Below are 16,588 nucleotides of genomic sequence, written 5' to 3'. Positions count from 1 at the left end.
ATAAATTGCGAATCTTTGATCTCGTTCATCTAAATTATACCTCTGCTAGGAAGTCTCAATTAGAGGTTTGCAGGGTGCAGGCAGACAAGCTAAACTTCTTTAGGTTCTTACAACAGAAGGAAGTCTTGAGGCGGGTTGTCTGTGCGTGTGCTCTGCCTAATCCGTGGCTCTCCTGAAGGCTGGAATCCAGGGCTGTTCAGAACCATCTGCTACATTGAGCATTTGGAGACAAGGCCACAGGCCACATCCTCTGGATGAGCTCAGTAATTTGACTGTTTTGGGGTAACTCTTAGTCCCCTACTATCTGCTGCTTTGACAAGAGGTCCTTGTCCTGTTATTGGTGTCAGGAACTCCTTGGGGAGTCAGGGGCATTCTCACTCAAAAACAGAAAGTAGAACTCTAGGTTCAAATGATTGCTCAGAATAGAAAAGATTTGCCCTGAATTTACAATGTTTATAATGTTTACTAGCTGTTTGTAAAATCTTCACAAATCCCAAGTCTTTCCTGCCTTAGCTCTACACCCCTGTCCTTTCTGAATGAGTTAGGTTGTCTTTAAAGGAAATGAAAATATTGCATTCTTAATTTGTCTGTTCTGCTATAGAAAATGAAATATTTAAGTGATAAGCGAAAAGTACTTTAGGATACAAACTTTTACACTATTTTTCTTTTTTATTTTAGAAAAGTTGCTTTTAAAACTTTCATTCAGTGTTGGTTTACAGTGTCATAGGAGGGAAACAAAAATGAATTTTGAAATAATTGAATTTTGTTTTCTTTTAAGAGGTTAAAATAATGTACCCGTGGATCGTTTTGTTGTAATAGTATTTATCAGAGTAAAGTCGATTTAAGCTTTTGCTCTGTTGCATCTGTGGAGAGACAGATGGCTGAAAAGAATATAAAGAATGTAGTAATTTATCAGATCTTTTTGTTTTCAGTGAAAGTGTTCATTGCGTCCCTTGGCTGCCTGAACACAGATACAGAAAACAGGGAGAGATAGTGCAAGAAAAAGAATTTGTGCATGAGATGTCACCCAGTGAAATACAGAAAAACTCCCCATCTTCCCCACTCCTTTAAAACCAAATTAGTGAAAGCTAAATGACAACAAAATTGTAAAAATTCATATCTTAACTGAGTTTTTACATTGGTCATGTTGTGTTCTCTTGGGCAAACTGGGCTGACTTTTTTTCAGTGTTAAACTTTTATAAGTGATCATGCACAGTACTTTGTTCTGTGACTTCGAATTTCTGTTTGTATCTCCAGTTCAGTGAGCCTTTTCCAGTGTTATCAAACATGACTCAGTACTGGGAAATACTATCAGAATATTAAATTTGTGGTGCTTTGTTTCATTTTCAAGTTCATTTATTGATAGGACACATCCCTCTAATATGCATAGTTAGTGAAACACCTTAAGCCCAGTCCATCTGAATGCTGCTGGCTATCAGCTGGTAGCAGAGGGCTCATCATAAATACCAAGCCCTTTTTTTGTTCTGTTATTAAAAAAAAAAAAAACATTTCTCTCTCTCGTATGTTATATTTATATTGAAAGAAACCCCAACAAACCAACAACCACAACAAACTGTCCCCTGGTGATAAGGTCAGAAGTGATTGCTATCACACAAAGGAGGAGCTTGAATACTGCTGCAGGGAGGCACAAAAAGAGCTCACTTAATGAATGGACAGATTATGCCTCTAAAGAGGCAGTCAAAGAGACTTGCTGAGGCTTTAGGATCTAAGAAAAGGTGACATTGTGGAAGAGTAGACAGCCAGGTGATGAGAAGCTGTAGAAAATAAAAGGGGGATACCTGGCCACAAGAGATGTTAAAGAATGTGGAGGAAGTTCTAGACTAAAGGGATGTAGTGGAAGCTACAGAAGAAAGGCATTTCATATAGGAGATATGGTAAAATATGGAGTGCAGGGATGATGGGATACTATTTCTAATAAGCAGCTTTCACGTACATTCATCACTGCATTTCAAGCATTGAAAAATCAGAACTTTATTTAAGGAAAAAAGTGTTCAGAAGTAGCCTTTTATATAGTTAATAGCCTGTCTGGTCAGTGAGCTGCCAAATATATGCTGAGCTTAGTATTCCCACTGTGATTTCCTTTTCCTTAATGGAAAGAGCAGGAATGGCTCCCATTAAGACTATTTGTCATCTTTTAAAGGATGTATTGGATTTTTAATTTTTTTTCATTCTAAAAACATGGCCTTTGGCATTCACAACATGCATTTTTCATAAATGCAGTTCCTTGGCGGAGTGAACTGTTCAGATTTTTGTAAGAAGTAGGATTTCATTAGGTAAAAAAACTTGAAGTAGTTGAATGCAGGGTACTACAGACTTTTCATAATGCAAAAAAAAGTATTTCCTAGACAAAAATATCATCAGATTTTTTTTCAGTTTTAACAAAAATATTTTGGAAGCTTAAATTATATTTGATCTGTTAACATTATTTTGTGCTTTCTTCTAAATTCCTGCTTAAATTATGATTAGAGTGTTAGTTCAAAGATACAATTCCTAATGAAGCCTACTCACGTAATAGACGGGAGGCTGAAATGCAGCTCCTTGGCTCTGATTCAGCCAAACAGACCTTGTTTGCTTTTAAACTACGGTAGCCTGTGTTTGTACAAACTATTCCACATATATAGGTACTTACAGACTAATTATAAATATCTTATTTATAGTTTCTGGAAAATGATTAAACTAATATATGATATTAATATATCATATAGTAACTTAATATATGATATGTAAGATAATTAGATAGATAATTAGAGAGATAATTAGAGAGATAATTCCAGGGGAATTCCTGTGCTTTGTTCTGTAATAATATCCAGGCAGTAGCAACTCCTGTTGTGTCTGTTATTCACTGTTAACTGCCAGATTAAGGTTTGGGTGTGTACAACCTCAAATCAAGGGTTGTATATTTGTCATTCTTAAGAATCTGTGGGTTTGGGGGTCTGCAAGAAAATTATATCTTTAAAGTGAGCATCAGTGAAATAAGCTTCCCCATGAAATGTTAGATACCTGTCATTGTAAACATGAGATGTTCATGTGGAAAATAATGTTTTATACTTTTGGAGTAAGGTAGGAAGGGCAGTGGTAAATGGGGAGTTCCTTACTGGGTGTTGTATTTGTTGAGGTTTTTATTCTTCTCTGGGATCATGGGTGAGGGAAGCTGGAGATATCCACTGGGATATTTTAGGGAGTTTAATTTTAATTAAAAATGGATATGCTTCTTACTTGATTCAGTGTGGGTTTTTGAGTCCTGTTACATAGCCTACAAGAGATATTAAACATTACCTTACAAATAATAATTCTGTAGTCTAGGGGGAGACTTCTGTCTTTGAGAATATGGCTGCATAAAATAGGGAACTAGGAACTCTTTTGGGATGGACGTCCAGTAGGGCAGAGAACATTGGTTTTGTCTTCAGGATTAATTAAAAAAAAAAAAAAAAATCAGTGTTCTGTGCATGTGTTTAGACAGGTGAGAAGAATCAAACACTTCATATGTTAACTGGGATGATGCAAAGAGTTTGTATTTGATACCCCTGAGAATTACGGAAGTGAAGGCACAGTGAGATCAAAGGAAAGAAATTGTAAAACAGTAAAAAAATGTGTGACAGAAACTAGTTGATGACACCAGTTGAGGATGGAGAAAAGGAAATACAAAGCAAGTGATCAATGTTGACCTGTAAGCCCCTGGCTGAAGTTTGTGCTTGTTTGTTGCCTTAAGTTTTAGGGATCTTACTGTCTTTTTATTCTATTTTTCCTTTGATTTGTTAAAGCAGTGCTGTAGTTTCCATGGACTTGTACCAAAGGAAACTGTCTTCCTGGGGATAGCATCACTTTAATTGAATCTGGAACTTCTGTTAAAAGGTGGAATTTTGGGAAGTGTAGGGTGTGATCAGTATTGCATTGTTTCAGAATTTATTTGGTTTTACACTCAGTTAAAAGGATTTAATTTGAAGTGTAAATCTGCTTAAAAGATGGACTTGTTGGAGTTTGCAGTGGAGATGAGATATATAGTTTTCTAAAGAAAGCTTTCATTTCTTTGAAAGCTTTGTAGGAACAAGGGCTTTGGTTTTTTTTCCAATTACTAAAATCATTGCAGCTTTATGGAAAACAAACCCAAAATCTGCTGCTGTATTTTCATTACTTTTAAAGATCCTTCTTTTGCTATGCAGAAATTGTTTCCTCAACTTGAGACACCTTGAGAAACAATCTGAAGTATTGGCAGTCACTGTGTAAGGACTCAGGTTGTTAATGTTGGCATTGTTCCTTTTGTCTTTTGAATACACAAGGTTTGTGAAGCAAAACCTGCCTTACCTTTGCTAGCTTGGAATAGTGTGGGACTTCCTCAGGGGAGGACTGTGCAGGAACTGGCAGGGCTGCTAAAGCTGGATGAGTGCAGTGACCAAATTTCCCAGGAAGAGAACAGAAATGTGTCTGAAGCTATGAAGGTATGCTGGAGAACAGCAGGCAAGAGACCATGACTTGTTGCCTGGAGGCAATTAATGTTTCTGATTCTAGCCCTGCTGTGCCAATCTCTATGTAGTGATTCATAACTGCTTAAGAGGAAAAAATGGGAGGCAAACTGGGATGGAGTTTGTGCAGCAGAGTGCTGTTTTATAAGGAGCCATGCTGTTTTCCAAATACATGTTTCTGTGGCATATATTGCAATAAAATGTAAAATATTCTCAGCTGAAAACTAATGTAATTTCAATTATGTTTGTAATTTCAAGTATATCTCTAATGCATTTGTTAATCAATTTTTCTAATATAGTATTCTATGTTTTCGTCTGGACAGGTGATAAAAGGTGAGAAGAAAATAATCCCCAAATTTTGGGAAATAAATTTTGCTGTAATAAAGCAAAAATATAATGAAGAATTGTGGATATATTGGTGTTTTGTAAAAAGTTTTCCCTCTCAGTTGTTGTGTGCAGTTTGCACTTGTAACCAAAATACTCTTGCACTTGATGTTCATAGTAATTGCTCATTCATCTTTATTAAGTTATATCTAGAAATTTTATAGCTCCAAATGTGGAAACCCACCAAGAATTCCAGAGAAAAAACCCGAAGCTATTTAATTTACTTTTCAAGTTCTGCTTCTCCTTTGAAATCGTGACGTTCCATGGAAGTTTACTTTGAATAGGTTACATTTACATACAGTGGTACATAGGTGAGATTTCACTGAAATGTCATGGTTTCCTAATCTTGGGGAAAACGGTTGGAGAGGGAGCTGGGAGGAAGAGTTTTCAACCCTTCAGAACCTTTCGACTTAGAAATTGTTTTGTTTGAATTGGCTTAAAGCAGGTAAGCATGATTGTAGCAGTTGTTCTGGAATTTTAGAGATATTAGAATTTTTGCAGAGGTCTTTCTTTTTTTTGTACTAAGGTCCCATTGGGATTATAAACACTAATATAGACAGCTCAATGTTTAAGAGTTTTCAGAGGAAGAAAATGGTTTGAATGGCTTTGGTCTGGATGGTGCTCATGAACTTAATGTTCTTTAGCTGTCACTATTCATTTTAGCTTTTGATTACTTTGCATATTGTCATCACCACAAGTTACAGCATAATAATTTAACATCATCTGCAAGAGTACATTCAAAGGGGAGTTGATTTAGGCTTATTTTATAATGTGGGAAGTTGGTTGCAAGTAAAATACAAAATAAAAAGCCAGTCTTAAGTTTCCATAACACTCTGGTAATTTACTAAAGGTAAAATGAATTAGAGTAAAACCACAATTCTCTTTCTTTTTCTTTTTCCCTTTCCCTCAAAAAAACCCCAAACCCAAACAGCCAGCCTCAAACTTCACCTGTCCTGTTGCTTTAAGGTATTAATTATATATAAACCTTTTGGTGTTAGAATATGAAGTGTTAGATTTCAGTTTAACAGAAAATAGTGCTGATCACCTCTCCTCTTGCCCTTGGTACAATTCTTACCATTTTGGTGTGAAAGGAAGGAATCCGAAGAATGAGAAATAACTGCCAGCAGTATGAAAGAGTATATTTTAAATTACTGTATTAAAGCTGTTTAACTCACTATCTTAGATAGTGATAGATAGCTTAGATATCTTAGATATCAAATAATTGCACAATTTCTGTTACTGTAGTTGCAAAAATGTAACTGGTTTTGCCTTCTTGGAAACCTCCAGTGCCTTCTAAAAATCACATTTGCAACGTTTTTTAAATGTCATTCTTAAATCTCCAACTGTTATTGACAGCAGTAAGACTTTAGTGGCTATTGATTACTGAAATTGTTGTTGACTTCAGTATTAAATGTTCTGTTTTACAAGGACATTTATGGAGTAAAGAGAATACTCTGCCTCCTTCTCTCACCATAATTAATAATTCTGTCATGTGCCTTCTCTGTGCCTCTTCAGTAACCATGACTCACCTTAATACCAGTGTTTGACATTAGAAGCCTCTCCAGAGAGGAAGAAAATCATTCAGAAATGAGCTGTATAAAGGTTATTAAACCAACACTTAAGATTCTAGTCCTGCACGTTTTCCTTTACCCCTAATTAAATGCCAAGAACAGCAATGTGGAATTTTCAGTATATGCATATGCTGAATGTATCTTTATCAGAGGAAAAGTACCTACAGGGAACTGAAAGTTTACTCCCAGCAGTCATGTATATTGCTTATATATTTGGAATGCTGTTTTTTTCAAAAATGGGGAAGAAATCGTGGGGGTTGAGTGTCTTAAAATTAAACACTGACGTACATATATAATGGGATTCTTTTCTTACCCTTTATGGTATGGGTCAGGTTTTTAGCTGAAGTTGTTTTATTGACTGCAATGTTACTGTTTCTATAAGCAAAGGCAAATTGTATGAGGAAGTTTGAAACATTGGGTCTATGCTGTGTAAATGCATCCCTGCTTACAAACTTCTTATTTCTCACCTCTCAGAAAGCTCCAGGTCTAACCTGAATATCAATATCCACGATATGTGGAACAGTGTATTAATTTTCTAAATAACTTTGAATTTTAGGCAAAAAACCACTTACCATCAGTTTTTCTGTTTCTAAAGCTTCTAAAACCCATGTAGACTGGGAAAAAGTTAATTTTCAATTACCAGAGTGTACCATGCTTAGTTACATTCCCTTTACAGGTAGCAGACACTGGCAGCTGCAGAGCAGTGATAATTTGCAGTGAGGCCATTCCAACTTGCACTGCATGACCCTGGTGAGGTCGGGCCCTTTCAATTAGCGGGATGAGGGTGTGAAATCCCCTGCTATTATGTTCTTATTGCCAAGTTCTACTGCTGATTTACAGAATATTGCATAGGTTGGCCATTAAAGTCTAATTCCTTCAATAAAAATTTAACACAAACTTCCTTTCCTAATTTATAAAACTATCTGGGTCTCTTTCTAACCAATTTTCTCAACCTTGTGCATGTCAAATTAATGCTTTGAAAATATAAAAGGTCTCTAGATCTTTATTCTTTTGTGTTGGCTTTTTCAGTGAAATTTGCCTAATACTTTATGAAATTATTTTGCTCTCATGATTGGTAAACAGATAATTCAGGTTAGCTGAGTAAAAGTGCTATTTTTGATATTTAGTGCCTACTGAAAAAAGATTCAAAGAATTGTAGTGGTTATAAAAGCTTTAGAATCCCCAACCTGATCAGCAGGTGGCTGCTGCTGTTGCTAATAGTAATAATAATAAATAATAATAATATGTCACCACAAAGGCAAGTTTTAGCCAAAATGAGAATTTCCTAAATTGACAGAACTTTTAATAGAGCCTTTTCAAGAAACGGAAAAGGCAGTGCTAGAAAAAAAGAAGTTGCAAATTATGAAAATCTGGAAATTCTATTTTATCCATAAGCATGGTTTATATGAGAGCATTTAGTCATTTAGTTTAATTTATTTTTCAGTTCTTCAAATTCAGATATTTTTTGACAATAACAAATTGGAATACTAAGTCTGAAATCACTGATCTGGTTAGATAAGTCAAAACAAGAGACAGATATTGTGGAATTATACTGCATGTACATGTAAGGCTATTTTTTGTCTTGTTCATGGTTCAGTTTTCAGTTAAATACCTATTAAAAAAGGTAGTTAAAGTGCACAGAAACAAATATCAGGGGTCACGTCTTTAAGGGTTGTTTTCCCACTTTAACATCTATAAATACAAATTTTGTTTTCTTAGCAAAATACACAGGTTTTTTTTATTTTAAAGCTTTCCCTCTCTTCATTTTAATAATACAACCCCATTTGTTTTGGTTTTATAAGCATATTATAGTCCTAATTTGTAAATCACATCATCCTGTTTATTTTGTAACACCTTCCCCAAGTGTAGTTTCGATGTTCTGGCCCTTGTGTCATTATTGATGTTCAGGGAAGTGGGAATGGGGCAGCATTGCTGCTGCTCCTTGGCTCTTAAAGTTCATGTCATCTGCTTAAAAATCAACTTTCATGGTACACAAGGAATGAGGGCATCTGTCGCAAAACTTTGTAATGTTATTTTTAGATATTCTTCATTTCAATATGTGTTGCTTTTAATATTCTCCTTTTTGGTCAAATGAGGACACAGCTACACTGCAGTGTTATGACTATCGATACCTTAGGAGTGTTTATACTCAAAATATGTAAAATTGAGACATTTTCATTAAAAACTCATTTTATTTAGCTGATGTGAAGTTTGATAAAGGTTTTGAATCTCTGAACTAGCATTCATATTAATGCACCAGCATCTTTGCTGTGTTCCAGATTTCTTTCTGATATTGCCTTCAAAATGAGTGTCGTGTCTCCTTCCTGCTGGATATTTTCTGGTTTGCCAGAAGGTGTTTAATTACAAACTAAGCCTATGCAAATATTTGATTCAAACTGACAAAGGTTATTCTGATTTTTTGATCTAATCCTTTGTGATGTTTTTACTTATATAGATTGTAATATGCCTATTTTAGTAATTTAAGAATGTTTAGATACTTTCCATTTGTATTTCAGGATCATCTGATAAATTTCTTTGTGTGATGCAGTCTGCATTCCTCACTTTTACTGGTGTGGCTTCTCCCTTGCTCACACACATGTTGTGTGCACATGTTTGTATTTTTATACGTGTGACTATTTGCCTATGTACCTGACTCTCTCATCTGTCTTGAAAAGTAACTTGGGAATGTGCAGTTATCAATATGTACAAAAAATTTTTTATTAATTCAAGAGTCTTGACTGCAGCTGCTTTATCAGAATCTGTTGATTTGTTGTAAAATGAGAAAGATTTAATTAGGGGAGTTGGAAGGAGTATTACTTGAGAGGAAGAAGCATTCTGGTGCATGATTGATGCTAACACAGGTATTTTCGGTACAAGTTTTGACCAAATGATTCCTGCCTTGGCACCTGGAGGATGCATTGTTGTTTGTGTGTTGAGGGGAAGGACTGTAGGGTTATTGTTTATCTGTGGCTGGTCGGGAGATTGCAGCCATTCATTTCCTAATGGTGGTTTTATTACCTGGTTGGTTGTAAGTTTCACTGTTCCTATCTTCTGCCACCCTCTAAGGTGGAAGTGAGGAAAGTTCCCATTAACAGACAGTCAAAGCATAAGTCATGTCATGGCCCACTGGGGTTACCTGGTTCTCAAGCCTCAGTAAGGGCTTTCAGTTCCTCTCTTGATACAGTCTTGATACTTAGTCTGGAATTTAGTTATTTAAGAGTCTGACTTTTATCTTAAATATCTATGAAATGAGATTCGTTGGAAAACATGCACAGCTTGAACTTCAGTCAAAAGCCTGCATTTATGGAACACATTCCCTTTCATGGTCACCCACAGAGCAAACATTTAGAAAAGCTTTGCAGACAATTGATTTGCTTAATCCTTTTTCAAGTTATGTTTTGGATCTCAGTTTTTAAGAACTAATTTTGTAATGCAGTTTTGGCGATAACTGCGTTATTGATACTTGCAGAAATATGTATTCTATTTCTTGTGTTATCCCAGACCTTTTTTGACTGTAGTTAAATTCACTGTATGTTATATCCCTTCCATAGAAAGTCAGGTGCAAGTAGTTCCCATATTTGCTTTTGTCATAGGGATTATGGCATACAGGAGTAAATCAGTTCTACATTTGACCAGTAACTCAGTAACCAGCACTGAATCACTTTCTTAAATAAAATCCTGACCTTTAAAAGGTCTCATCAAATGTGATGTGTTTTGTGCATTGAGTGCATGTCTCCCCTCCAAGTATGGCAGTTGGAATGCCAAACTGATAGATATTCTGGACAAGGTACAGATCATATTGATTTACTTAGTGTACAGTTGCTTTGAGCAGTTTTGCAAAGGAGACTTGTGGTACTAATGAAGGTCTTTTCTCCTGGAACATTTTTACTCCCTTAATCCTTTGTTGTTGTTGGTTTTGTTGGGTTTTGTTGTTGTTTGGGTTTTTTTTTTTTGGGGGGGGGGGGCGGTTTGGTGGTTTTTTTTGGGGTTTTTTTATGGGTTTTTTTGCATGATACTGTTGCACCATCCTACTGCACAATAAACTCTGAATTTTTTATAAAGCTATAGTGTTCCATTAAAACTATTGTGACTGTTTGCTTAAATCCAGTTTTGATAAAGCAGAAAATTAATTCAGTTTCTAAACCAAGTAAATCTCTACCAACCTGTCTCATTTTATCACTGAGAACTTGTGAGATTTAGTAGTTTCAGGAATCTTCCTCCATTACTGGTACAGATCAGTGGAGCTGAAGCAACTTAATATTTATGTTGGAATGGGGATGAAGGGATAGACTTTCCTATGCTAAGCAACAGGGCTGGCGGCTGCCTATAGGACAATTGATTATAAGGCTTTTTTTTTGTTGCAGTACTAATAAAGCACCAGGCTGCACAGGTGTATAGTATGCATGGACATCTCCATTTTACTTGACTTACAGCAGTTCCATAATTTTTAGAAAAGGATCTCTTTAATTTCTTGTAATAAGAACTTTTAGCATTTTCTCTTTCCTTTCTCTGTACCATCTACAAGAAGTCTGTTTCTCTTTTACACATTGGCCTGATTTCTAGGAAGATTTTGTAAATGTTCCTAATCACTAGTTTGCACACAGAAATCAGAATTACTGATTGCTTTGGCCCAATTTATAGTATGTCTCATATAACTGTACTAAGTTTAGGAATTAAAATATCATAATATAGTTCTAATAAGAGGATGAACTGCTCTTTTTATTTTTTTTATATTTGTCATTACCACTCAACTCACTCCAAAGTGTCTGTTGGTGTGCTGCCTCGTGAGTGTTTAATGATGACTTTCATTCAGTCTAATCTGTCAGTAGGTCAGAGATGCCTCATATCTTGGATGGAGTTATGAAATATCCTGAGTTTACTACCCTATTAAAATTCATTTTAAATGTCAAAGTTTCTAATTTGAACAAGGAAATTTAATTTAGGAGCATCTTCAAAGTAGCACACAATTTTCTCCTTGAGTATCAAGTGAAGTATCCGATAAAAATAAAAAGAACTTTGCAGCATATGATATTTAATTCTTCCTGTGTTTTAACTTCAGGTACTTTGCAGCAGTGCCTAGAAGAAATAATAATTTTGTGGTCTTTCATGATTTGCTTTTTATGTTAAAAGCAGTTTGGAGAAAAGGCCTGTCTAACCAAAGATACTGATGATTTAAAAAAACACGGCTCAACATTCTCGGCAAAGCCCACTGCAATTTTTTCTTTAGAAAATTCTGTGCTTTGCTGTCCCCTGAATACCTCATTGTTTGCTTTGACCCAGTTTGTTCTCTGTTCTGTTCTGTGATGATAATTTAATTTTTCTCCCTTGCCAAACTGTCTGCACCAGGCCTTGGCCTCTCTGCTGGTTGGGGTGTGTTGGGTCCTCTTCTCACTGCAGTGAGTGTTTCCTAGTCAGGTGGCTGCACCTTCAATGACCTGAATGTTTTACAGCAGGTATTGTGAGTCTAAAATTGTCCAGATGAGCATGAAGATTATCAGGTAATGATCAAAAGAAATGTTTTTCTGAGCTGTTTCAGTGTGGTTCTGTTTCTGAAGCTAAACCCACAGTTGTTCTGTCAGCTGCTCGTAAAACCTGAAGCTGAAGCTTTGATAAAGAGTCACTTTTCTTGTTAATAAAGAAATGTCATTAATGATACCAGATATCAGAGGTACTGGTTTGTTGCTCTCTGATTAATTCCTTGTGTGGAAGTATGAGATTATCAGTGGAGGACAAAAGACATGCTAAATTCGTTTAGTGATAAGGACTTAAGAGTAATCAGGAAGTAGCTTGCTGGTTTGTGAAGCTTAAATGTTAAATTCCCTCACAAAAAAAAAAAAAAAAGTTGTGGTGTTCATTTCAGTATCACTAGATCACTGTTGAGTTTTGAGGATGGCTCATGTGAAGCTCAGTGAGGCAAATAGCATGTATAATGTATCTCTCAAATTCTCTCAAACAGTCATATATCCTTTGGTATCACACAGTAATTTTAATTTCAAAAGAAAATTATAGCAGCATGGGAGAAAATAACTGTAATTTTTTTTTTTTTATAATTGTAATTAATTTTGTTTGAAACAAACCTCTTAGTGTTTGATACCTCCATCATAGTGGAGTGTAACATTCTCCAGAATCCCCTCATTACTGTAACTTCCTCTCTAGGCTAATTTACACATTTGCATACTCACAGTCTGTACAAAGAGGTATTATTTTCAGAGATGCTGGCCTGCGTCTTGAATTGATCATCGCTGTACTCAGGCTGAGTAGCTAACCCTGAAGTCAATAGTCATTTTGAATGTTAGAAGTCGATACTGTATGCCAAAATCCTTATGAAAGTGGCCTTAAATTGCTTATATTAAAAAAAGAGAATGACATTAATGGCAGTAAAAACTTAGATTTAATCATCACATTTTCGTGATTTGAACTTCAAAGGTTTTGATGATGTCCTTCCTACATTTATTTAGAATGTAAGTCACAGTTATCCAGTCACTTAGATATTAGCCTTCTCAGCTGAATCTGTTCCTCTGAAAAACTTTTCAAAAAATACTTTTTTCTTGTGACCCCACAGAAAAGAGACTCTTGGTTTTGTTCTACAACATGAACAAGAATGCAACCTATCTTAAATTCACGTATTGATGTAAGAAGAGTTAATATTGGGAAATTGAATTACTTTCATGGCTCTAAATGTAGGTTTGAAGACAGTTAATTTCAGAATGGCATATCTCAGCAGATGTGTGGAATTTAAAATAGATCTCATCTTCACTATGAGCCTTAATATACAATTATATAAAAATTCTAGAAATGTCAAGTAGGGAAAAATTCTTAATGCAAATCAATAACAATTAGGCCATGTTGCCAGATCAGTTGTATTCTGTGGTTTGTAATTTTTCAATGAATAGACAATAATGTTTTACATAAGCATTGTAATTTCTTTTTATATTGATTCATCTTGATAGTTCCTTCCAGTTATTAGCATGACTGTTATTTATTTGACACTACCACCTAGTGAATGTGGCTCTTGTCATAAGCTGCAGTGCAACTTCCTGCTCACACATAAAAGATACCTTGCCAGTAATACCAAAAGCAGGACAAAATATTATCTCCCTTTTACAGATGGTCTGCTTAACGTGAGTGCTTGCCTTGGCTTCTGGGCAGAATTGTACAATGCATGCTGGAAACTTTGCTGCCACAACCACATTGTCACTGGTTCTTTCAGTGGTAAAATTGAAGCCATTTGGATTCTCTGTGTATGAGCTGCAAAAACAGCTCTTGCTTGGAGCTTTAGGTAGTGTGTACAGTGCACCTCAATGGGGTGGCAGGTTCTGTCATCAGTACTCTGTTATTCAGAGCTAATAATAAAAGAATCTTCCAAGCTGTGTTTATTTCATCCGCCATTCAAAACATCCCAGTTTCTTGGATAGTTAGAGCCTTAGTGGGAGGCTCATGTATTCGGGGGATCTTGTATTAAGGTCCAAGAAAGAGTTGAGTGGAGAAATCAAGTTGCTGCAGAAGCCGGAGTCCCTGCGGTTGGAGCAGCTCATCCTTCCATCTTACGCTTCTCTCTGTTGTTTCTTTGCCACAGGATTTGGGAATCTCATTGCTGCTCTCTTCATTCAGGCCCAGAGGTCCCTCTTCTGCTGCACTTACAAGTTGTTGGTAGTTTCCAGAGTGATGTAGTGATTGGGTTTGAGTGGGTGGGGGGGGTTGAGCTTGGTGGTGTATTTTTCAGTGGCTCTTCACTGCCCTTGTGCATTGCCGGGTTCTTTACTCAAGCGCATTCACACAGATAGAAGACAGACTGCAAAGAATGTTCTGGTCATTCTGACCACTCTTGTGATCCCCTGAATTTTAGTGATGCAAATTATTGTATCTTGATATTGAAGGGCATGTAGCATGTGCTAGCTCAAACAAGAGGTTCATTTGGTTTGCTCAGTTTGTGTATTTTTAATATTGTTTTATACAGGTACTGTTGAGTGAGCACATATACTCTTAGGGGTGACACAAATTAATTCCACTCCCATCATGGAATCTCTCCATGGATTTATCGCAAATTGGTGCAGCTGTGAGTGATTCCATGCTCTCACGAGAAGTATGAGATTAAATTCTGTCACTGCTGTACTGTTTTTAATTAATTTGACCTCTGAACTAATCATTACCCAGTGTCAGTTTCTGTCTCTTTGGTCAGTAGATAAATTAGTTAATGGCAAATTAATTAGTTAATGCAGTTAATGTTTCAAAGCTCCATAAAAGGGATAAGAATGACTTGTGCAGATTCTGTAAATGTTGCAGAAGTAGGGGTTCGTGTCTTTAACAGGAAAAACAGAAGTTTCATTTTTCTATTAGTTGCTTGACTACTACTGTTGAATTGACTATGGAACATACTCAGCTACAAAACAAGAGTGGAAGCTGAAATACTGTAGTGCCAATTGCACTAGATCCTGAATTGATGTTTTTGTAATAACTTGGAGAATAACAAAAGCAAAAGCAGTAACTCTGACAGAGCTGAAAAGAATTGAACTGTGCTGTGTGCTGAGAAACGGGCATTCTTTTTTTTTTTTTTTTTTTTTGGAACAGGAATTAAGGTATCTCAAAAATAAACATAAATTTTTTGAGTTTTTTGAAAGAGCCTGAAGTCCTTAACATTATCTCATTGCTCAGTTTGGCCTGTCCATTCTTACTGAACAGTGTCTTTACGTGGTAAATAACACGGAAACAAATTCAATAAACTGAGGATTGTTGCACTTTTACTGTTCCAATGTGGAATGCTCATGCATTTGGGTTTCCTGGGAGATAAGCCTTACAAGGAAGGTTTAACTAGGCAGCAGAGCAGTGACCCTTGAAAAGCACTGTTACCTCAGTTGGCGATGTCTTTGCCTCATCCTCAAATCCTGGCCCTCAGCTTTGTGAAAGTGAGAAGCTGGAGCTCACTGCAGTGCGTGCCACTGAAAAAGACAGAGGGGAGTGCTGGGGTACAGCCAGTTACCACAGTCCCATTTAGCAGTATCTGTGTTCTGAGGAAAGATATTTGTAACTCAGTACTGGTAGGACACAGGGGGTTAAGACAGAGCTGTGTCTGCCCAGGGGCTTGGGGAAATCACCAAGCACAGGTCAGATGGATGCAAACCCCTCTGGTTTTGGCAGGTTGAGTATACTTGAAACAAATGGCTTCTTGTCTCCTTCCAAGCAGGTGGAACCCTGGTCTCTCACATCAACCGGGTTGTTTCTGCCTTCTGTACGGGCTGGCACCTAAGGGTTATTACATGGACAAGTTGGATTTCTGGATCTTTCCGAAGAAGCCGAGACTGAGTGTCTCCACTGATAAGAATGACTACTGAATTGGACTTGGGAAGTGTTTGCCTGCAATATTTTCCACTAAATGAATCAGTGTAATAGTTGGAAAAATTGTATGTTGCTATACCAAAATTAATTTTAAATCTCGTTAATTAGTTGAACTAGTCTGACAGTCAGATGTACACCTTGCCCTCTGTGTTTCATGAATACTGCCAGTTGCCATATTAAGAACTTCGACACTTGAATTTAATTAAAAGTTGTTTTAAATTGGATTTAGTGCCTTTAATATAGATACTGGCTCAATAGGGAGGATGCAATGCATGTTTTGCAAGTTTAATGAACCATTTCAAATGATGCTTTGTTATTAGTTTCAAAAGTGGCATTGTGTTTTGTTATGATTTTTTCTAAATTAAGTGTGAATGGGAAAAACAGTGGAAGCTATCGTGAAGGTGCTCAGATAGGAGACAGCAAAAACTGTTTAAAATATTAATACATAGCAAATGGAATTATTTAGTGAGTGGATGAATTCTTGCCAGTTAAATGGGTGTCGGAACAGATAATGGTTAACATGATTGGAAAAGAGGTAATTTCTTCAAAATTCAGTGGCTCATATGAAACAATTGCATATACAAAAGTCAGTAGCAGCTTTGGAAAATATCTCTTGTTACACTGCATTTGATTGAACAGGTTTAGTGTTTGTCACTGTTTAGAGATCCAGACTTGAACTAATTCTAATTTTTAGGAAAGACTTTCTAGCTTCAGGAGAGCAGAAGCTGGGGAAAGTCTTCTCTCAATACATTATTTGTGTGAGTGTTTTGAAAGTTCTAGGAGAGTTTAGTGAAGATTTATGCCCTGCTGGGTGTATAT

General features: G+C 36.2%; 1 protein-coding gene across 7 annotated transcripts in view; it reads left to right on the top strand.

Annotated features, from left to right (window-relative positions):
• Positions 1 to 16,588, top strand: part of FHIT (fragile histidine triad diadenosine triphosphatase) — a 620,602-nt gene that overhangs the window by 117,107 nt on the left and 486,907 nt on the right. Inside the window, exon 1 of one of the 7 annotated variants that reach the window (XM_019280436.3) lies at positions 11,835 to 11,934. The exons of the other annotated variants lie outside the window; for them this stretch is intronic. The gene's annotated coding sequence lies outside the window, so the exon portion shown is untranslated. Of the gene's footprint in view, positions 1 to 11,834; positions 11,935 to 16,588 lie in introns of those variants that run through there. 7 annotated transcript variants of the gene reach the window in all.

Source organism: Corvus cornix, chromosome 12 (genome assembly GCF_000738735.6).
Source record: "Corvus cornix cornix isolate S_Up_H32 chromosome 12, ASM73873v5, whole genome shotgun sequence".
Classification (NCBI taxonomy): Eukaryota; Metazoa; Chordata; class Aves; order Passeriformes; family Corvidae; genus Corvus; species Corvus cornix.
The sequence above is the reverse complement of the archived record's forward strand: the minus strand, read 5'-3'. Positions and strand labels throughout refer to the sequence as shown.